Source organism: Phaenicophaeus curvirostris, chromosome 11, assembly GCF_032191515.1.
Source record: "Phaenicophaeus curvirostris isolate KB17595 chromosome 11, BPBGC_Pcur_1.0, whole genome shotgun sequence".
Taxonomy (NCBI): Eukaryota; Metazoa; Chordata; class Aves; order Cuculiformes; family Cuculidae; genus Phaenicophaeus; species Phaenicophaeus curvirostris.
The window spans coordinates 11,077,222-11,099,442 of NC_091402.1; the positions used below are offsets into that span (position 1 = coordinate 11,077,222).

General features: G+C 41.1%; 1 protein-coding gene across 7 annotated transcripts in view; it reads left to right on the forward strand.

Moving 5' to 3' along the window:
• The first annotated feature begins 2,897 nt into the window (after window positions 1-2,897).
• The window catches only part of CHL1 (cell adhesion molecule L1 like), a 141,734-nt gene continuing 122,410 nt past the window's right edge, over window positions 2,898-22,221 (forward strand). For 5 of the 7 annotated variants that reach the window (XM_069866246.1, XM_069866251.1, XM_069866252.1 and 2 more), the window contains exon 1: window positions 2,898-2,991. The gene's annotated coding sequence lies outside the window, so the exon portion shown is untranslated. Of the gene's footprint in view, window positions 2,992-3,143; window positions 3,162-14,426; window positions 14,447-22,221 lie in introns of those variants that run through there. The other 2 variants (XM_069866247.1, XM_069866248.1) reach the window with 2 other exon arrangements.

Below are 22,221 nucleotides of genomic sequence, written 5' to 3' on the forward strand. Positions count from 1 at the left end.
ACACTTTACTTAATTCAAACTCTACTCTTGGAAATAGATGTGATTATTTCTGTGCCTTATGAACATGAACACATTTTGTTTTGGAAGTGTGGAGCAGTTTTTGGTAAGCTGACATACATTGACTTTTCCATCAGCTGACTTCTTACTTGAAGAAAAACTATATGCATAGTTCTGTGTTGAAAAATTAAAATATTTTAATGGCTTCCATATCATGGGCCAAAATCTGAAAAAGTGAGAAGATCCTGGGGGAGCCATAGTGCTAGAGAGGATCTAAAAGTTGGGACAGCTGGATGGGGAAATTAAAGTCTAAGCAGCCTCTGCATTTTGCAAGCCCAGCATCTTTCTGTCTGCAGGATGGCACATCTGGGTAGTGGCTGTGGCAGCGTAGGTATGGGCAGCCTAGGAAGTTGACCTTGGCAGCAGTCCTGCCTCAAGCAATCACTAGAGGTAATTAAATTGTTGTCTCTCTTCTTTATGTCAGAACCCTGCAGAAATCAACCTGGAAACTCCTGGTACTGCTGAAGCATCCCAGGAGGAGGGTAGTATTGGCCAGAAGCGGGTAAGAGTCATTGCTCCTGTTTTTCATCCTCTTGGCAATGGCAGGAGGGGCAATGCCAGCTCTCCCCAGCCAGCTCTGTTATCTCTGCTCCCAGACAAACAGGACACAGCTTCCCACCCTTGGCGTCTTCAGTTTTTGCCAATGCTTCAGTAAATCTCCAGTCATCTCTAGATTTTGACTCCATCTCCGATGGCCACATTTATACTGGGTCAAACGGCTTTTCAGTATGTTGGCATCCCTGACACGGTCGAGACATTCCTCTACAGCTGTCTCCTTTTCCATTTATATTCAGAGGTTTCCACTGCGCGGGGGCACAGGCCCGTTGCTTAGCTGTTGGTTGCTTTGGAAAGCAATGTGCTGTAAATATAGCATTTTACTGTCTTTGGACAAAACTGTAAGTCAATTCAGGATCTGGCTATGAGAGCAGGATTCAAAGAGAGAACTGCCATTTCCTTATGTGTGCTCTGAGCTGAGCCTCCGCCCCACAGAAATCAGATTGCTCAACATCAGAGCTTTCTAAACAATCCCAGCACACTTTCTTTCCATAATACAAGCTTTTCACCATGTGTTTAGTGAGAAATTTTATATTGGCGGAAGTTGACTTAAATGTAATTTGATATGAAAATTATACCTACAAATTGCCTAACTTTGCATGACTAAAATATCAAGCCTAACATTGCTTTAACAGTTATGCATGTGATTTCTTAACATATTGTAAGCATATGAAATCATTCTACTCTTTGCCCTACTAGTTTTCAGATTATTTTCTTTTACTACCATCTTCAGTTTATAATACCTTTCCTTAAATTTAATTATTTCCTGTCCAAAAAGTAAGCTCACCTACCTAAATCTGCTGGAGATGAACAACACGAGTTTGCCAATACATCAACAAATTCTGATTACTACTGCCCAAAAAATCTTTAACTGAAATGATAGTAAACCCCATGAGTGCTAACCGTGACTCTATTGGATGGTTTTACGATTTAGTCCAGGAATGTTTATGATTATTGTTCCATGCGTTAGACAAAGCTCAAAGAAAGGAAAAAACACCCAAAGGTCAGTGGTGAGACAGAGAACTGTCTGAGAAGTCGAAGTCCTCATGAAAATGATTATGTCTGACCTTCCCCACCTCCACACAGTGTCTCTGGCAGGAGTGTTTAGGAAAATGACTGGCAGATTTGTGATGACTGTCTTCACCAATCACTTAAAAATGTAGCTCGTTCCACAAAGGGATTACAGAAGTTAACCATACAGGCAGCAAGTCCAGGCATTCAAGCATGCACACTAACCTGATGGGGTTTGGGTCTGCATGCACTGTAGGGCACATGCAGCAAAAATTAGGAAGAGGGATATGCACAAAAAATGAGGAAAAGATTTTCACCGGTTTGAATACATAAAATATTACTCAGCACTGGTGAGACCGCTCCTTGAATCCCGTGTTCAGTTCTGGGCCCCTTACCACAAGAAGGATGTTGAGGCTCTGGAGCGAGTCCAGAGAAGAGCAACAAAGCTGGTGAGGGGGCTGGAGAACAGGCCTTATGAGGAGCGGCTGAGAGAGCTGGGGGTGTTTAGCCTGGAGAAGAGGAGGCTGAGGGGAGACCTCATTGCTCTCTACAAGTACCTGAAAGGAGGTTGTGGAGAGGAGGGAGTTGGCCCCTTCTCCCAAGTGACAGGGGACAGGACAACAGGGAATGGCGTCAAGCTCTGCCAGGGGAGGTTTAGGCTGGACATTAGAAAAAAAAAAAATCACAGAAAGGGTCATTTGGCACTGGAACAGGCTGCCCAGGGAGGTGGTTGATTCACCTTCCCTGGAGGTGTTTAAGGCACGGGTGGACGAGGTGCTAAGGGGCATGGTTTAGTGTTTGATAGGAACGGTTGGACTTGATCCGGTGGGTCTCTTCCAACCTGGTTATTCGATGATTCTATATTAGAAGTTGCAATGATGAACGCACAGGTTGTTCGCAGAGGACAGTGCAGAGGCAGGGGGGGGAAACTGACCAACCCCATCTGATGTTCTGCAGCTCCTCATCTCTTTCTCTAAAAGAAATGACTCTTGTGCACCCAGAGTGAAGGGTGGAACGGGGGCGGGGACCGCGCTCGGTTCCCTGGCAGCGCCCGTTCCCTCCTCCGTCCAGGTTTGGGAGCCCCGCAGCCACCACGACCAGGTGAGAGCTGCAGAGGGGCTTGCCGGTGGGCAGTTGCCCCGCTTTCTCTGCCCTGTCCCCTGCCTGGGGACGGCTCGGGGCCGGGACCCCGGGGCGGTGCGGGGTGCCCGGGGCTGCCCCGGCTCGGGGAGCGCCCCCCGGGCGGCGGGAGCGGCGAGGGGCGGGGGCGCTGCGGGAGGCGCGGGGCTCGTTGCCATGGCTGCCTGCAAGCCCTGCCGGCGGAGATACTGATGCCAGTCACGGAGGGACCCCTCTTCCTTCTCCTGGGTGCGTAGCGGGTTTGGTTGGGTTTGTTTTTTTTTTTCCTCTCTTTTTTTTTTTTTTTTTTTTTTTTTCTCCTTAACGGGGTGGAGCGACTAATTTGGAGAAGCCGGGACGGGGGCTGCGGACACGCAGAGTCCTGCCGCCCCAACGCCCATCGCCGCCGGCTCCGCAAGGTAACGCGGAGGGGGGAGCGGGTGCGCGGCGCTGGGACCGCGGGGGCCGCCCTGCCTTTCTACCCAAAGCCTCTTTAATTAGTAGTAGTATTTTTTAATCTCTTCCCGCCCCTCCCCGCTTCCATACCGCACCTGGTCCCGCACCGCAAGGCGAAGCGATGAGGGCACGGAGGGGCGAGCTGGTACCCGCGGAGCGGAGCGCGGCGCCCGGGGATGCAGGTCCCGGTCCCCGCGCATCCCAGCCGGGCGGCTCGGGCTCCCCCCGGGGCTCCGCTCGGGCTCCCCCCGGGGTTCCCCTCGGGCTCCGGAGCGGCTCGGCTGCCCGGGGCAGGTGTGGGGAAGGGTGCGGATCCCGGTGGGCGGTGGGTCCGGAGCGCTCCCCGAGCTCCAGGCTGGGAATGGGGATGGGGCGCTCGTTTTCTTGTTGGTTTCGGGGTGTTCAAGTTTGCAAGCCCGGATGTCGCGCGTCTGTAGCAAACACTTGTTTCTTCTTTCCTTCCGAATCATTTTGTGGAGTTTTTCTTCCTGCAATACCTAAATAATTAAATATTCCCCGCGTTGTTTGTTTGTTTTCTTTTTTAATGAGGAAACTGATGTGATTGTGTTGCAGGAGAGCTGTAAGAATCTTTTAAACCTTACTGTCTTGTCCTGTGTTTTATTAATCTGTGTTGCATGATCAGAGCATCAGAGGTCTCCACTAAATTTTGGTTTCCTGATGCAAGGGCGTTCTGTTTTCTAACAGTAGGACACAGTAAATTTATATAGACTTTTAATGTATTTCTCCTATGACTAGTGTTGCTTTGCTTCACGTTTTTGGGTTGAAAGGAGCTAAGTTGTGATGTATTGGATAATATACAGGTATTCAACCCTTATGCAACTGATCTAAAACAAGGAAATTAATTCTCAGTGCTACATAGGAACAGTTTTGATTGAAACAAGGCTGGGTTGGACGAGGCTTTGAGCAACCTTGTCTAGTGGAAGGTGTCCCTACCCATGGAATGGGGGTGGAACTAGGTGATCTTTAAGGTCCCTTCCAACCTAAACAATTCTATGATTCTATATTTTGGAAGATTTCACCAGAGACTTGACGGGTAGTATTTGTGTGTGGTTGTCAAAGGTTCATTTGATGTGACTGAGTTAAATAGGTGTTATGTAGGTCTCCCAAATACTATTCCATAAGCAATAAATAATAAATATTATGAGTCTAATTACAGGTTTGAGGAAAGGTTAAGGGGAAAAAAAATGTGTGCCTTAAAATGAATATGTGCTTTTTGACCATTTTTGCAACATTCCCTTACTGCAGCTGTGCACATGATCTTTTGCCCATTGCTTCCTGCAATCCTCTGCTTGCCTTTTATTGACATGAAGTATTAAGAGTTCACGTCTGCTGCTGAGTAAACGCTTTCCTGTTGCTTAAAAGTAATGGATTTCATTTGTCTTTCAAAACAATAAAAACAAACCAAACAACATCTCTCCCAATGGGTCATTAGAAAACCAGAAGATTCTTGTTAGCCAGTTTATGTGGTCCTTACTTAGGCTGAGTATCTGCTGTCAGTGGAGCTTGGTTTACAGAAGAACTACAACACCAGGCTATGTCACATTAAAATAAGATGCAAAAGATAAGATAACAAGGTTTGCAGGAGTTCCTTCAGGAATATTGCACAATATATTTGATAGTATCATTAAATATCTTCAGTAAAATACACCTGCCAGCAATCCAAGTGTTGCATAAGTTATGCCTTGTGCAGTGCACGTCTTTTAAACCAGTTCCTTCTCTAAACTGTTGCACGTTATTATTGTTTTTATCAAAGCAGGAATAAAATGAAGCCTGCATACAAAGTGGAAATAAAGAGACTGTATTTCAGCTATATGCACTTTGATTACATTTAACTTGCTCTCAGTGTGAATGTAATTATTATGGATACTTCAGAAATTAAATTTAATGAAAGAAAATACAACAATCCACTTCTTTATCCTGAGAAATCCAGCAGATAAACCTTCATTTAAGTGAAAAATTACATTATTCACACCATGTGTGTGGACCTCAAGTGGCTTGAATTGTAGCCATCTTGTTTGCCAATAAAAATATACTTTTTTCATTTTTTCCTTCAAATGGAAATGATAAAGGTAGTAATATATAAGAGAAAACGGTGATGTGGACAGTTGCTCCTGTGCTAAGGAAGGATCTGCTCCTCTCCCCAGTGGGAGAGGACAGGGACTACTTTAAACACTACTAATTAGTTCAGTTTATCTTGCATGCTTTACAATGCTGTAGTTAGTTAATTATAGCTCTTCCCATTAGCAGTATGTTAAGAATAATGAATTAACATATCACACAGATCAAAAGAACATCTACAAAGTTTATCTTGGAGGAAAGAAAGTGTTATTTTGTGGCAGGAAGTCCCCGTGGCTTTCCCAAGGCACAGATTTGTTGGAATTCCTGAGCTGGTGCTTCAGAGTCTGATGAATGACTTGAATTGATCACAAACAAGTGACACTGGAGCTCTTGGTTGCTTAGCAACCCACTAAGATGCCACAATTTCTTTTGGTGTATTTGTCCAGTAAGGTAGAAATTCTGTTTTGTTAATTTTTTTTCTCTGCTAGCACAAAGCCCAGCTTATAACAACCTTTGATTATGTGTCATTAAACATGACACCTAGGTGTAGAGTCTGGAGAGTATCATGGGTATGAAAAGAAAAGCAGGAATCTTACTTGTAAGCCATATTCTGATGGTAGTGTGCTTGGTGTTTCATAACAAGTTCCAATTGTTCTTTCTCAGTTAGATTTCTGTTCAAAAACCAAAATCATCATCGGGACAAGTCAGTTTAACACAGTCATCTACAAATGCTTTTTGAACAGTTGCCTTCATGCCATCACAAGATGTGAGGTCCTGCAATGTATCGTTGAGTTACCCCACGTTCCATTATAAGTACATGAAATGCAAAATGCAACATGAGGTTTGATCGTTGTCTGAATTATGTTGGGGCAGTCTGGCCCATCCTATAGTCCATATAGCTGGAGAGACCTGCTAGGTTGTCCTCGCAAAGGGCTTTGGTGTCTTAACAAATCTATTTTGTGTGAGGAAATAACAGATTTAGTACTCAAAGAGCAGAAGAAGATAAATGTTATTATGGTTGTGTGTACCCAGAGTACCAATATGGGCTTTAACCTTTTTGTGGCATCTTGCATAGAGTACATAGATGTTGAATTATGTTTTTGTATCAGTGAAGTTTTTATTGGGCACTTGGGTCCGTTTACGCCAGCATCTTTAGTTCTGGTGTGCACCTTGAAAAGAGAATTGTGCTGTTGTCCCATCCACACTAACAGTGCTTTGGTTTGTGTTTCTGGGAGGCTGCACAAACCAGATTAATTTCACATGAACTGAAGCCAGAATATCTGTTTCAGGAGTTTAGTTTCTGCACTTCAGCTGATAATGGGCTTTTCACCCATGGCCTCTTGACTAGAGCTGAAGCAAAGCCTTTGCAATGTGTGTGGGTGGATTTGGGATTCTCAGGACCATTTTGCTTTGCTTATCTACTCCTTTTGAGCTCTGCTTCTTGCTAGTACAGATGTATCCTTTTCCTTCTAAAACTGTAACTTAGAAAAGGCATGTTAGGGCTAGGAGAACTGCAGTCTGGGATAGCAGTTATTTTACTTGGGTAGTAGTTGGCATTCTGGAAGAGTTCTTCCTCCCTCTTGGTGAGAAGGAGGTATCCAGGATTTTTTAACTTCTTTCCTAGATAAAGAGCTTGAGTACTGTGTGATCTACTGGCATATTGGACTAGAAGGGGATGTAGCAGTGCCCATGATAACTGCTGCCATATTTGGACCACAGTGAAGCATATCTCAGTGCATTGTCTGTCAATACTCCTAGGCTAAGGTTATTATAGTTCATAATCTGTGTACTTGTAATTGCCTTTCTAGGCATGGGCAGATTTAGGTAAAGATTTAGGTACGTGTGAGCTTGTTTGATTTTGTTCTGGGTTTGGTTTATTTGTTGTTGTTGTTTATGTGACAAAGTCAATGCCAAAACCTCAAGGTTGTTGTGTTTGGTCTTTTTATTTTTCCCCCAGCTGCTCTCCTTGTATCTGTTTTATGCATTGATTTCTGTAAGTGAATTTGCATACCCAAATGCTTATTAGGGCTTGCTGTTGCAGTGATTGCCTCTGCATTATAAATAGATGATGGTCATGGTAATATTTGGTGTCTTGGGTTTCTCCTCCAAGTGTGTCCAGGCACCCTGTGTGAAATGCATCGTGTGGAGCTGTGATGGCTGTGGTGATGTGTTATTTTCTGAAGGTTGCAGCATTCCCTAGCAGATGTTTCCTTCTTCTTTGATTACACCTGAATGCATGAAAATCCACAAAATGCGGATGGAAACTAGTTTATCATTTAAATTAGTGTTTATGGTTACAGCTGGACTAGTGTTAGTTGTTTTGAGTGTGACCTCCAGGTGCAGATCCTGATCCATATAAGAAGTTTTCATAATTTCTTTTGCCCCTTGCTAGGCCTCTTTTCTCCAATTATTGATGAAGTGGCCAGTTTCTCTTTTCAGGTGTTTTTCTACTTTTGCTGAGTTGGCAACACGATGGAATTAAATTAGAAGTGTGGTGGGCGTATGACTCAGGCTAGTGAGGGTGAAAGGGAGACTGGGGAGGACAGGGATGACCTGGTTGGATACCTCCTCATCTTTGCTCCTGTTCTCCTGCACAGAAGAAATAGAGATATCTGAATCCAGCCCTGAGCTGCTGAGGAAGAAGGAGCCAATTGCTGAGCCTGGGCAGGATTGTTTCTGTAACAGTGCAGCTTTCGAGGATATTTTTAACAGATGGCTCCTGATCTGGCTGTAATAGCCAGTCTGTCGGCCAGGCTGAGCTGCCTCAGGGACAGCCCTATGCTGAGCTCCCAACAGGTAACCTCCAAACAACTGCTGTGGCAAAACCAAAGCTTCTTTAATGTTCCCATTTCATCCTCCCCATGTTAGCAATCAAGGAGGAAGGAAAAAGTGAACCTTGCATACCTGCCATGGACTTTGTTTCCCCTTGGGCTGCCCCAATGCAGTAGCAAAATTAGCACTGGGGCCCTTCACATCACTCTGCAAATGCTCTTGGTCTTTTGCCTGGACTCCACCTGCTCTGCTCTCACCTGTCTGGCAAAGCTCCTGCTGCGCCCACTGCTGCTGCCTCCTCCTCCACCTCCATGTGAGATTGTGGATGGCAGCGCAGGAGTTGTGCATTCACGTGTGCATGTGGTTACTGGTCTTTTTTTAGAGGTGGACAGGACTGTAACTTTAAAGGCAGGGTGAACCCATGCGAAGGGGTCTGTAATGGTTGGGATGTCCCAATGCCCTTGTGAATAGAAAGTTCAACTTTAAACAAACCAAGTAGTGAAAGCACAGGACTTCAGTTCCAAAGAAGAGTATCTAAGCATTTCAGTGAACCAAGTCTTCCTACCTTTCTAGATAGTTTAATCAGATGAGTTAGTGCTTTGAAAATCTCATTTTGAGTGTCTCCATTTTTTGGGATACCCTAGAGGCGACAGTGAAAGGTTGTCAGTCACTATCCAGGACAGCCTCCTGGCTGAAATTAATTAGTTAGGCAGTAATCTCCTAAGAGTAGTAGGGAAAGATAAATTGCAGAATCGGGCCTATCCACCTTTCAGTCCGTCTCTCCTTTGGTGACTCTTCAAGTGTGACACAACCAATTCCCTGTCAGCCTTTCCTGCTGGCTGATACTGAAGATGTGGCTTTGAATGCTGCCTGCTGTGCTTGTATGGCACTTGGAAGGCGGAGGAGAGCACTGCCTTTATGGGCTGTATTCCCACAGCTTTAAAGTATATTTGAAAAATGCATCGCTCAGGTATGTCGTATGTATTACAGTATTAAAACTGATGGAAACCTGGAACAATGTTTCAGTAAAAAATGACTGGTGCCATTGCTGTATCCCCAGTGCTTGAAATAAAATCAGCCTTGATGAGTAATTGCTCTGCTTATAGGAAAATTAAAATTATTATTCCAGGGCAGAATTTTTCTGTTACAAAATACCATAACAATGCTTTAAGCTAATAGTAGTGATTAACTCAATGGCTATTATTTTTTAGGTATACTCACAGGATGCACAATTTTTTTTGCATTTTACTGAAATTAGGTAATTGTCAATAGTAAAAGATTGTTTGTAGATTTTTAAGCATCTGCGGATTTCTTCAAGGGTGATCTGTCTGTCACATCACTTAAAATCTTTCCCTCTGTGGTACCAGGATAGTTTGTATTTGTTGATACAGCCCTGTGAGCATACTTGTACCCCTGTCTCTTTGCTGAATTTGTTTGTTTTACTTCTTCATAGGTAAAATACTCTAAACCAGAATATGTTTTCTCATGGATTAACTAGAACTGGGGCAACTGCTCAGCTATTATACTGGATAAGGTCCTGGGCTTTATTTTGCACAGGTTATTCCTTCATGTTACTCCAACGATGACTTTGTTCTAGTAAAATTTCATTACAGGGAATAGATTTTAGAGGATTTCTGTTTTGACCTGAATATGAGTCTAAGAAGGTCCCATCTGATCTTCTTGGTCGTAAGACAGTTTACAGCTGAATAACTTGTATTTACTACTTACTTTGACTTACTTTGACTATGACTTCTGCTGGAGCATCAATCAAAACTGTAGCTATTTTGGTAATTAAAATCCAAAATCCTTTGAGATAAATATTTCTTTTGTTACATTTGAGCAGAAGAAGGTAACACGGAATTGAACTACTAGTATCTGGAAGTACTAATGGTGGAATTTATTTTATTATATTTTTTAAGAAAGCAATAAACTTGATACACTGTGGTGACTTTCAGGATTAACATTGCACATGAAAACCACTGGTGAAGTCACGGCGCCACTGAAATAGATGGTCAAACTCCCACTGACCTCCACAGAGTCAGGTTTTTGTCCCAGGAGTGATGAAAATCTAATTTACAATCTAACCAGTTTGAGAAAGAGGCATAATGGCTCAGGTCCTTGACTGATACAAATTACTGTGGTTCAGCTGAGGATGATTGAGTTACAGTGACTTACGCCATCTGGGCTTCTGGAGAATCGTGTCTGATGTCTACATGGGCTCATCGTGTCCATCAGTACAAATGCTGTTAGAGGCTGCAGGCTCGGGCTCGCTGCAAAAAGGCATATTATGAGCTTTATAATAGTGTCTCCTATCAAGTAGCATATCCTTGTCTCTTATTTTGACTGGAAACAAATAAGCAGAAAACAATAAAATACTCCTGTTTTCCAAGTCATACAAATTACAGATGTCATCCTGTAAGCTACACAGTAACAGTGATTAAAGGACTGTCCCAGATGTACAAAGCTAAGGCATACCTACTTCATTAAGTTTACAGGGTTACCACTGAAATCCACAGTAATTGCTGGGGGTGTACTACCTGCATGACAAATGCACCTTTCTATTATTGTCTGAATGTGGTTTGACTTAGGCTTTCACCTAAATCTGGGATTTTGATTATCTCTGATTATTGTGTCGAATTGCAGCATCCCTGCTGTCTGTGTCTCTGTAGCACTCAACCAGTGATTTTGCCCACCCTGCTGGCAGGTGCTTTTCAGCTAATGTCTGCCCAGATGGTGCCTACCTGCTGGGAAACACTTGGACTCACCTTTTCAGCTTCATGTTATGTCCCAGGGAGCTGCTGAAAATTGAGAGCTGTTTTGTGCTATATTATGGCACAAAGCTTTATTAAAGTGCAGCAAGTGTGGTGGCACCAGAAAGTAATACAGCTGGACTGGTTATGCAGCCCCTAAAGAAAAGGAAGTTTCTCCCATTTATTTCCATGTGTGCAGGATCCAACCTTTCAGAGCATTGTACCCAATTATCCTGCCACTGCAGGAAATTTTCACTGTCAGCCATTCTGCCTGTCAGACATCACCGTACAGTGAAACCTGACATAATTCCAGCTGCATAGCAAGATTTCATCATTGGTGTGTAAAAAAATAAATATATATTCCTCAGTGTTTACTTAAAAAAAACCCAAACAAAACAAAATCAGCAAAAAACCCAATAGGCAACAAGCATCGAGAGCTATTCATGAATCCAGTATTTTTTTGTGACACGCTTGATAAGAATAATCTTTTTATTCAGCATATAAGCAACATTCTTCATACAGACCTCTACCCCGTAATGCTCTGAAATGTATGCTGAGCTTGTCCATGCACAAAGCTCCTTGTAATGGGTAGTAATTAGACCAAATTTTTTATCCTTACATAGGATAAGATATAGGCAAGAACTCTATACATTTGCAGTGTTAATTATATAATTCACTCACTGAAAAGAGCAACATATGCAAACTTTTGCAGCTCAGGCAATGACAATCCATTTAATCATTTATAGCTTTATGTATTTTATAATCTCCAAACACAAATATCCCCAGGGAAGTAATATGCCCTTAAAAATTTTAGACCTTTAAATTAAGTGAATTTAAATTCACTCATTTGCATACTTTTTTTTTTTCTTTGTTCTGCCTGAATGAGATATTACTTCAGTAATTGAACTGTAACTTCGCTACAGGTAAATAATATAAGACAGCTTATATTCCGAATGCTTGACTGCATTAGGGTTGTGTGGTGCTAATGCGGCAATTTGCGGTGCACCTTTGAGAAGAGACAGTGTCCAGTCCACTTAAGATCACTGAGTGCTGGGCTGGTGCTTGAAAGCTCAATTAATATGTGGTGCTAAATGTGCTTCTCAGACGGGGACTCAAAAGGATGCTGTGGGGTGGTGAAACGGGCATCCCTGGAAAACCCTTCTTACTGAGTTAATATCATACAGATAGGCCAAAGCTGACTGCTTCTGAAATTCAAATTTTGCAGCTAAAACCTAACACTTAAGTCTCTGAAATGTCTTTCATGAATGGGCTGTGGCACTACCTTTTGTAGTCTGCATTGTTCTCAGCAGCTGGATTTGGCATCCATGTACCTGTGTGACAGATTAACTGGGATGGGTGGACAGAAGTGGTGCTGTGAAAGAGAGGCAAGGCCGATAGGAGGGATAAACTGTCTATTGGAAAAAAGTCTTGTTTAGTGTCTTTGGAAGAGATAGGGTGATATATCATACAAAGATGACAAAGTATTTTTTGGCTCCATTATCCCACGTGTCTTGGTGTACTGTGGGAATACTGGAGAAGCACATTTAGAAAAAGAGAAAGCAGAAGGAGGTAGGGGATTATTTTCTGGAGAGTTTGGCACCAATCCCAGAAAAATAATGGATAAATTGATAGAGGACTGAATTAATATCAAGTTAAAGAATAGGGAGATAATTAAGGCCAGTCACTGTGGATTTCTGAAAAGGGAGCCCATTCCTGATGGGGTTATGCATTTGATAGATTTGGGTAACTAAGCATTGTGACAGAGCTTTCTAGGTGTTAGATTTGATCTCTCATGAAATCTCAGTTAAAAAACAAACAAAAAAAGTCCCAACAAACTTAGCATGTAGTATTACTAACAGTCTTGTTTAATGGATTAAGATTTAGCTAATAGAGCTGAGAAGATATTTCTCCATGGGGGTTCTTTATTGCAAGACGTGGGTTTAGTGCAGTTTCACAAGAATGAGAACTAGTCCTGAAACTGTTTGATGCCTCCATCAATAATCTGGACACAAAGATTAAATTACTGCTGCCAAAGTTGTGGATGAGGCAATATCAGTAGTAGGGAAATAATCATAATAAGCTATGTGGTATAGACTGACCAGCTGGCAAGATGTTGCCTTTTCTCCTGTCCCCCTGACAGTCTGTGCCTCAACTAATGCACTAGAAGAGGGTCTCCTTGAAGGAGAAGAGTTACTGTGAAATGGTATTGGAGGGGTCAGAGTGGAAAAGGAAGATTGTGATGCTGTGGCTGAAGGACTAGTGGGATCCTTTGACACAGGGTTTTTATCTCAGTGCATGAGAACGCTGAAAAGCTATGGCCAGTTTTGGTGTCAACAGCTGAAAAGAGGGTTTACAAAACTGTGGAGTCTAGAAAAAAACAACAGTATTGATTTGAAGAGTGGAGAAAATTCCCTGCAGTGAGAGATTTAGAAAGTTCAATCTGCTTAGCTCATCAAAAAGAGGATTGAGAGGGGACTTGATTACAGGAGCAAGTATTTTCATGGGGAAAGCAGATCCAGCTTTTTAATCAAGAAGAGAAAAGAATAATAAGATCCAATAGCTAGAAGCTGGAGCTAGACAATTTTAAATTAGATATTAAACACATGTTTTAATCTGTGATTAACCACTGGAATGAACTATGATGTGTTCAAGTCAAAACCAGTTACCTTGTCTGATATGATCAGTCAAACACAAGCTACTGGATATGATTTGCAGGCAATAGGGAACAGCACAGCAGCCTGCGACATACAGAAGGGTGCAAAGGCCTTAAAATCTGTGAGCATGCAAAGGGCAATCAAAGGCATAAGATAAGAAAAGGGAAGAACATAAAGGGGAAACACAAAAAGGAGAAACAGCCACTCAAAGGACAAAGAAGAGAATTTTAGCTGGAGAAGGAGCTTCTGTTTCTGAATATGAATATGGGAGCATATGTCTCAGCAAAGTGAGTTTTGGCATTGGGTACACCTTGAGTGTTGGCAGAGCTAGAGTCATTTGTTTTGTAGTCAAAACAGCAATTTTAGATTCTCTGCTTTGTTAATGATGATGAAGAAACCTCCTATTTGTGGTTTGGGCTTTTGGCACCATTGGCCCCCTGTTCTGCTGTTGTAAGAGAAGACAGTGCAATCACCTTCGTTCAGATTTGAGGGAACCAAGGGATATATCCCACTGAGAGAGCTGTGCCGTGCTCCCCAGAAGCAAAGGGCGTGTTGGGAAATCGTGCCATAGCCTAGCTGATACCTTTTCAGTGGCAAGCTGCTGCTGTGGTCTCTCATGTGACCTTCACTTCATTGATATCAGCTATACATAGAAAAAAAAATCATGAACCCTATATTTATACATTAAAACAACATTATTGGGAAATTCATCAGGGAATTCTATGTGGTCTTGGCTGTTTTTGTTGTGTATTGTCTCTGTATGTGTTTGTCCCGAAAGAGTTTCATCAGATCAGTGACTTTTTGTCTTCTTTTTTTGAAGAAGAGACAAGCTGTATTTCCAGTGCTCACAGTGCCCAAATAATTAGGTAATTAAAATGTCATATGGTGTTTATTCTGTGGGCAAGTGTAGTGTTTCAGTCAAAATGATGGTCCAGGTAAATTTGCTGCTGTTTTTCTCTGTAGATCTCCAGTTATAATGAAAGCGAAACAGATGTAAGTCGCTTTGCTATCATGGAAGCTCTTTAGCCAGGACTCAAAATCAGTTTTCCAGAAAAAGTGTTAAAAGCTTTGTGTTGTGTCCACAGCAGAGAATACTGCTGTAGTCGTTATGTGGAAAGAGCTCACATACATTAATCTTTACAACTCCATCACAAAGCTACAACTTTAGTTTAGCAATATTTCCTACATTGAAAAGATTGTGAAATAACTACTCTCTTTAAAACCGAAACTGGCAATGTGTTTCCTTTGGACTCTTTATCAGAAACTTTTTGTGATAGATTGGAGCACCCAGTTACCTGCAGCTCTGCATGGGTCAACTACTTCTGCCTTGTATTCCATAAGCATTGCACATAGCCAGCAATAATGAAAAGCAGTTTTCTGACTTCTGGACCATAGTTTTTTCAGGACTGCCCTAAAACTTGGGCTTATTATGGTAATAGTCTCCTTGAAATGAAGACTGACAACTTGTAATAAACTGTTTTATTGTGGAAAAAAAAATATCACACAAGAATGTCTGTGCTACCTGTAATCATTTATTAACTGGACAGTAATTGTTACAAAGGACTGACAGAATTCTGTTGACTTTGATGATAATTTTCTTTCTCAATGAATATCTGAATAATTGGCTTTGCATAAGGATTCCCTACAAGCTGCTCTCAAATCAGAGCAGCACTTCAGTGTTTAACTCATGACTTTGTGACATCCGCTAGGAACACAGAGAGGTAGGAATTACCCTATTCAATCCGATTAAAGATCCAATTAACTTAGAATCCTATCTCTGTTAATAACTAATACTAGATGACTCAACACCCTGGGAAAAAAAAAATCCAAAACAACCTAAAACACCAAAAACCCCAACCCCAAGCCTTCCTTCCTCCTCCACTGAACTGTCATTATCACAATTAAGGAACAATGTTCCTGAAAGATATTTGTTTGTTTGTTTGTTTGCTTTTTTTCTTCTTACCAAGCACTCACTGCTTGGCTTCTGTCCTGAAATGAGATCAATAACCCTTATAAAATCTTGTCCTGCCTTGGGAAAGTATTATCGTTTGTACTTCAAACATCTAATCATTCTCTTAATCATTATGCCCTTTGTATCAATAACATTTTTGTTTCAGAGAGTTACGAGAGTTAGTTATTGTGATTTTCTTTCCGATTTTACAATTGCTGCCTTTTAATTCCAATGTGGTCATTAAAGTGACTATTTGACCTAGTTTCATCTGTTTTCATAAATACTTATATGTCTGTCATGTTCATTCCTTGAAACACTTCAGCTGTATCTGAAATGCTGATAATTCTTTTCATTCCTTTCTTAAAGGGGACCTTAATATTTTCCTTATTTTTGGCCTGTTTAGTCTTCTCTGGTTGTGTTATTTGGAACACAGTTATACTTAGTGTCAAAAGTAAGAACATATTAGCAACACAACTAAATTGCTTATCTTGCACCATACTTATTTTTAGACCTTTCTAATGCATTCTGTACAGAACCACCCATCTCGGTTGCATCTTGACCACCTCAGCCTGGTGAGCAGATGCTTTCTATTGAAGTGATTTTTCTTTTTCTTTTTTTTTTTTATAGAAAGAAAACAATCCAATAGAAACACAATTCCCTTTCAGCCTTCTGAAGGCCAGGGGCTATTTTGTGAATTTACCTTCAGTTAAATAAAATGAAACAAATCTATTATGACCCTCTGAGATAGTCTGATGTTTTAGTTTATTGGCCGTTTCTAAATATAGGGATCGGAAATTAATGTCTCCTTGGGTCGATTATTCTGTAACTGCCTCCTGCAAGACTTTTCACAGTTGTCTTTGAACTGAGTGTCCTGGCTGTTTCTTAAGAGATAGTAGTTTGGGTGGATAAGATGTTGGTACACCATAAAAGAAATATGTATGTACACACACAATTAATTTTATTACTTACTATACGTGTATGTCTTTGCATGGAATTGTTTAACCATGATGGCAGTTCATGGAAAAAGAAGATAATTTGGGATAAATTTAGAGATAATATCTATACTTTTTTTTTTTTCCTAAACAGTTTTGTGCAACAGGCAATAGCTTTTGCCTTGGGCTTTTGAATCTGATATTAATCTTCCCTGAAAATAATCAACACACCAGCAACATCTGATGTGACTGCAAGGGAAACAAACAAAAGCAGCTCAATATGGAGCATATCAAATTTTCTTCTTTATTCCAGAGACATGAATTTTCAAACTTGAAATTAAGCATAATGCCTGTGCTTATGAATATATGCATGCAAGTGCACATATATCTTCTATTTATAAATATATATGTATGTAATTCAGATCTGTGTCTTGTGCAGGCATATGAGAAGTTCTGGAAAGCTGAAATACTAATGTTTGCTGGCTCCTAATATTTAGCCTTCAGATCTTATCACAGCTATGGAGATGTGATTCAGACTCCTCCTGTTTTGGGGTACTGCTTTTATTTGGAGGATTCTCTCCGTAGAAAAACGTCTTCCTTTATTTGGCTGGAGACACTCACTATGGCAGATGTTATGACTCAGAGCAGACAGACAAGAAAATTCAGATTTTGGGCTTTTTTTTTTTTTTCCTTTATTTTTTTCATAAGCGACTTGCCCTCAGGCATGTTTTGACAGGGAGGATATCATTTCAATTTAAACACGAATGTGGAGGCTTTCCAAAGCTACAAATCAGAGATTTTTCAGCATGACTCAAAGGAAAAAAAAAATGGGTTGTGCATGCTGATCACTTGCTGTGGTGGCAGGGCGTTGTTGTGGTGCTGAAACCCATAGTTTATTGCCTTGTTACAGGTTTGGACATGAGAGGCGGTGTCCATGAGTGAGCTTCTATGACTTCGTTATTTGTTATTTTCCTCCATAACCTACATAAAGGGAAATGTGGCAGAGCTGGTTTTACCTTGCTGCATCAGGTAGGCTAGGGTGGTGGCTGGTAGTTTAAATCTCATTTCCCCTACTAGTTTTAAGTGACTAGGTGAATTTCTAGCATCAGTGAGTGGAGGATATTTTGAAGAGGAGAAAGAATTCAGTCTAAAAGCAGCCAATCCAGAGGATGCTTCCTGCCAAAGACTGCCAGAGGGCCGTGAAGGGCTCTTTGTCTATACCAAGGTGTTTGCTTTTCCCCGTTAGAATGAGGAGAAGTGCATTGAGGAAAGGAATTCCTGCTTTATCGTGGTGATTTTTTTCAAAAAAAAAAAAACTCTTTCAAGAAAATTAATGAAGGGAATATCTATAGTTCTAAATACCATTCCATGAGCTGTTTGTGATCTGTGTGACTTTCAAAGCAAGAGACCTTAATATTCCAAATCTCTAACATTTGAAGTTTTTCCTCAGTTTAAGAGCAGAACTTTTTCTTTCTAAAGAAACATAGCAAAGAGACACCCTCCCCCCCGGTCCCCTGTTTCTTGCCTAGGTCTCCAGATTTATGGTAAAGTAATAACAAAGGTCAAATTCACATTGCTTGAAGCTGATATCCTTTGAGTGGGTTCTAGCTTTCCAAGCATATTACGTCTTCTCAGAGTTTGTCTTTCATTCTTTGTGTTTATATACTGTTTCTCACCTTTTGTTCCACTTTTGACCTATGTTTCATCTCTTTTTTCCATTTTTCCCTTTCTAGTTTTCCTCACTGCACCACTGCTGAGTCTCAGGGCAGGCACACTTGGGCACGAGGTGTTTCTGCAGCCTCTGGGACTATCCCAGTCATGGTGATTTTGTGTTAATGTGGTGTCAGTAAAAGGAATGATGCTGATCAAGGACAACTTTCATCAGTGTGTGACTTCAACTGGAATCGGTTACTTTACACTTCTCTTGGAAATTATTGGAATTGTGGAAATTTGTATGCAGGCAGGATCTGTCCTCATCCTTGGCTGCATTAGCCAAGGTCTATGGCATCTTATGGTCACTTTAAGGAGATGTGGACATGAGCTTCCTTCGTGTCACCATGTTTGCAAGGCTTTTCCTTCTGTGCTAAGAATACAGTGTAGGAAAGGAACAAGAGCAAATTCTGATAGCTTTAACTTGTAATAAGTCTGATGTCTTCAGGGAGAACAGAGATTAAAGACCCAAAATTCTCTAGGAGATTGTCACTTGGCTAATGATGATCGTAGCCTATGGCAGTCAGGGATGATATGGCTGATACTTAGCAGGGGTTGTGAACCAATTAGTCTGCTCAACAAAATACTTGGTCCACTGGGTGCAAATGTTAAGAATGTTTATAGGGCTGGCTATGGAGTCAGCTAATCAAAACTGGAGAAAGCTACTTAAGAGGCTGTCCCAGGCTCTACAGAGGCTCTGAGATTACACAGCTGACAGTAAACAAATGTTTATATTGGGACTTAAAGATTGTATTTGAACTCTTTTTCAGTTTTCTAGCATTGTAAAATTAATTAGGGGTGCTTAAAACATGCTAGTCTGCTTCCCTGTGGAGAGTTGACTTCAGTGGTGGCTGTCCATACATGATCTCCTGCAGTGATGTGTGTCTCACGTGGTCCAGGTAGGAGACCAATTCCATGATGGCAGAGGATGGCAGTAACGCAATAATTCAGCAAATACTAACATGTTGTTTTGCATTCATTAACTGCGTAAGGTCTGAGTATTCCCATTAACTCTTTAACTCATCACCTCTTTAACATGCTAGCTTGCTGAAGTATGAAACTATTACAAATCAACATTGGTGTCACCGCCTGATCCATTAAATTAGTCATGTCCTGTCCGTTATGCTAGTGATGTAGAGTTGGTACTTAGGTACGGTCTAATAGTACAGCTGGAGAAGAAACGTGTCTAAATTTACAGGGTGCTTTAACAGTTTATAAGCTGTTGGGTTTTTTGTTTTGTTTTGTTTTTTTCCCTTGGCCGTTTCTTTATTTGCATTTTATGGTAAGTGCAATTAATAAAATATTTTTTAATTTTTTTTGCCCCTCTAATCTGAGAAATTGCTTAGCAGAACCAATTGTGTTAAACAGATAATAGGATGAGAAAAATCCACAGGCTTCACTGGAAAAGCTTTTCAAAACTTGAGAATATTGATTCCTCAGATTTAAGACATGAATGAGATTATGCATGTTTTTACGGAGAATCTGCAAATAGAAGAACAGCTTTTAACCCTATTACCAAGCTTCTGATCAAAATATTCTGCCTCGATCCTTTACAGCTGTTATTTTACAGCAAGCAGTCAGTTTGAAATACAGCCATTTTGATTTTGGTGCTGAAATGGTTTTCTCCAGTATTTATTTGAAAAATGAAATGTTAAATGGGGGCATTCATTGTATTTGGCAAGCTCTATACTAAATCTTCATTTACAGAATAATAAAATATTAATAAAAGGTTGTCCTGCTAAGCATTATGTGATTTTATTTTATTTTTATTATGTGTTTTTACACCCCCCTGTGTAAAAGCTTTCTTTGTGCTACTGCTGTTCAGGCTGTAAGTGGTCTTAAGTGCAATGGGTTTTAATATACACATGTTATTTCTGATGGACCTTATATATTGTAAATGGCATAATGTCTTTTTTTGGTCCTGAGAACCACAATGATTATTGGTACTGATAACTGTGTTAACAGCGCTATTCAAAGGGGGGAGGAGGTGTCTGTTCTTGTTCATACGTGTACCAGAGGTGCAATATACTGGCAGTTAAATGGGGTAAAAATGGTCTTTTCAAGAGGAAGATCCAAGTCCATGGAGTCTCTCCAGGGATCTCATTAAAGTGCTCTTTTCTTAATATAGTGTACTGCAATAACAGCTATCAGAATCCCCACAGTGTGGTTTCCTGATAGGTTAGTTTACACAGAATTAATTGTCTAATTTTGCAAGCAACTAGTATAGTGCACATTGATTTTTACTTATTTATTTATTTTTTAGTCTGATGTGTTGCTCTTGTGGATTCTGCTTCATATTTTCAGATTGTTTTTACAATTTATCTTTACTTCATACCGCTTTGTCATAGCATGCATTACATAAGAGTCAGGATTTACCATTCTTCTTTTTGTCCTGGCATATGTAAGACTTGCTGTTAATTTAAGCAACAGCTTTTTGCGTAAAGTGGTTTTAAACAATGAAAATAAAAGGATGCATCAGAAAAGTAAATTCAGGTTCTATGAGATGTCTGTGGTTTACATGCTCTGGAGGCCAGTGACTGAGCAGATTCGATTTCCCCTGTCCTCAGAGGTGAACTTGCTGATTTGTCTGGTAGAGGAATAGCAAAGAGAAGGTGAGCCTTACACAGAATAAAGGACCGGCAAGTTAAAGTCAGTTGATATAGAAGCACATAAAAATGTATTTGAATAAAATCTCATAGGGTATGCTGAGAATTTGGCTTGAACAGGATTTTAAACTTATTTGTCGGCTTCCCTGGTAAAGTGAAGTTCTTGAAACAATTTCCACGCAAACAGAAGACTTCTGTCTTACTACTACCTGTGCTGTTCAGCCACATGAGAAAGATGGAGTTCTGCAGGATATTCTCCAGCTCAGTTTGGGCAGGATGGCTGGTAAAACAACTGCCGCTCTCAACCAACTGCTAATAACTGCCTTCCAGCCTGAACTGTCATTGCCGCTGACTCTCCTTCCCTTACCTGCTGAGGCTTATGCAGGTGGAGAAAAGACAATAAACTTGTGCTGATTCCTTTCTCCTTAGTCTCACTGGCTACCTACAACCTGCTGATGTTTTCACCCCGAGGAGTGTCTTTGCTCTGGAAAGATCATTGCATGAGCTCGAAAAAACATAGGAATCCAGAGACAGACAGAAGACGTGCAGCCTGAGCAGCCTGCAGAAATAAGAAAATAGTCCTGACCCATGTGTGTTCATTTGCAGATTTGCCACCTTGGTGTGGTGATGGGTTATGTAAACATCTGTTTCTGTAGGATGAAGAGCTGGGGGAGGGCTGAAGAACAGTGTTGAAAATAAGCACGTCCCTATTGTTCCTGTTGGGAGTTCAGGCAAAGGGAGTCCTACAGCTGGGAGTGAAAAGATGTAAAGTTAAAACACTTAGGTTAATGTAGGTGAGCTCACTAGCTCAGAGTAAGTCAGAATAGGTTATCTGGGGGGGAACCCAAACAGCAAAACTATTTGCAAAGCATGCTGTACTTAGGAAGCTACGTGTTTGTCAACACTTGAATTTCAGTTTTCATTTCTCATTTCCATACATGAAACATTCTCTAAGTGAAAGCTATGACTTCTCCTGTAAGAAGCGAGCATTTTAGACAGTGCTGCCATCCTTCTTGCCAGTATGTCTAGGACAGGAAAATATAAAAGAAGTTGGAGAAAGGTGATATTCCTTTGTCTTCTCATTCATTGCTGTCTTAGCTCTTGCTTCCATTAGAGTAAAGGTGCAGTGTACGCTCTGAATTTATAATGTCATAGCTATTCCAAACTGCTTTTGTAGGCAGGGGCTGTTGCTCCCTGTTTGACACTAGGTATGAAAAAGCCTACAGGCTGCCATATGGGTCCAGCCATCACACAAATGAGATGTGTCCCTTGTGCTGGAGAAGTACTGCTGTTCCCAGATATTAAAAGCCATGTTGTGTGCACTGGGTTTGTCTAGACATGAGGTTGCTCTCTGTTGGGAGGCATCTGGAATGTGAGTATACCACCATCCTGCCGGGTCCTGTGAGAGGAATTAGACAGTATGCAGAGCTTTTGAGTGGTGTGTCCCATCCTGGCACCACCGGTAATGTGCATGTTGTTCTCATGTCAGTTGTTATCTCAAAATGTTGACATTACATACTAAATAACATTTAAGCAGGTTTCTTTCCACTAACAGATAAATTCCCAGCA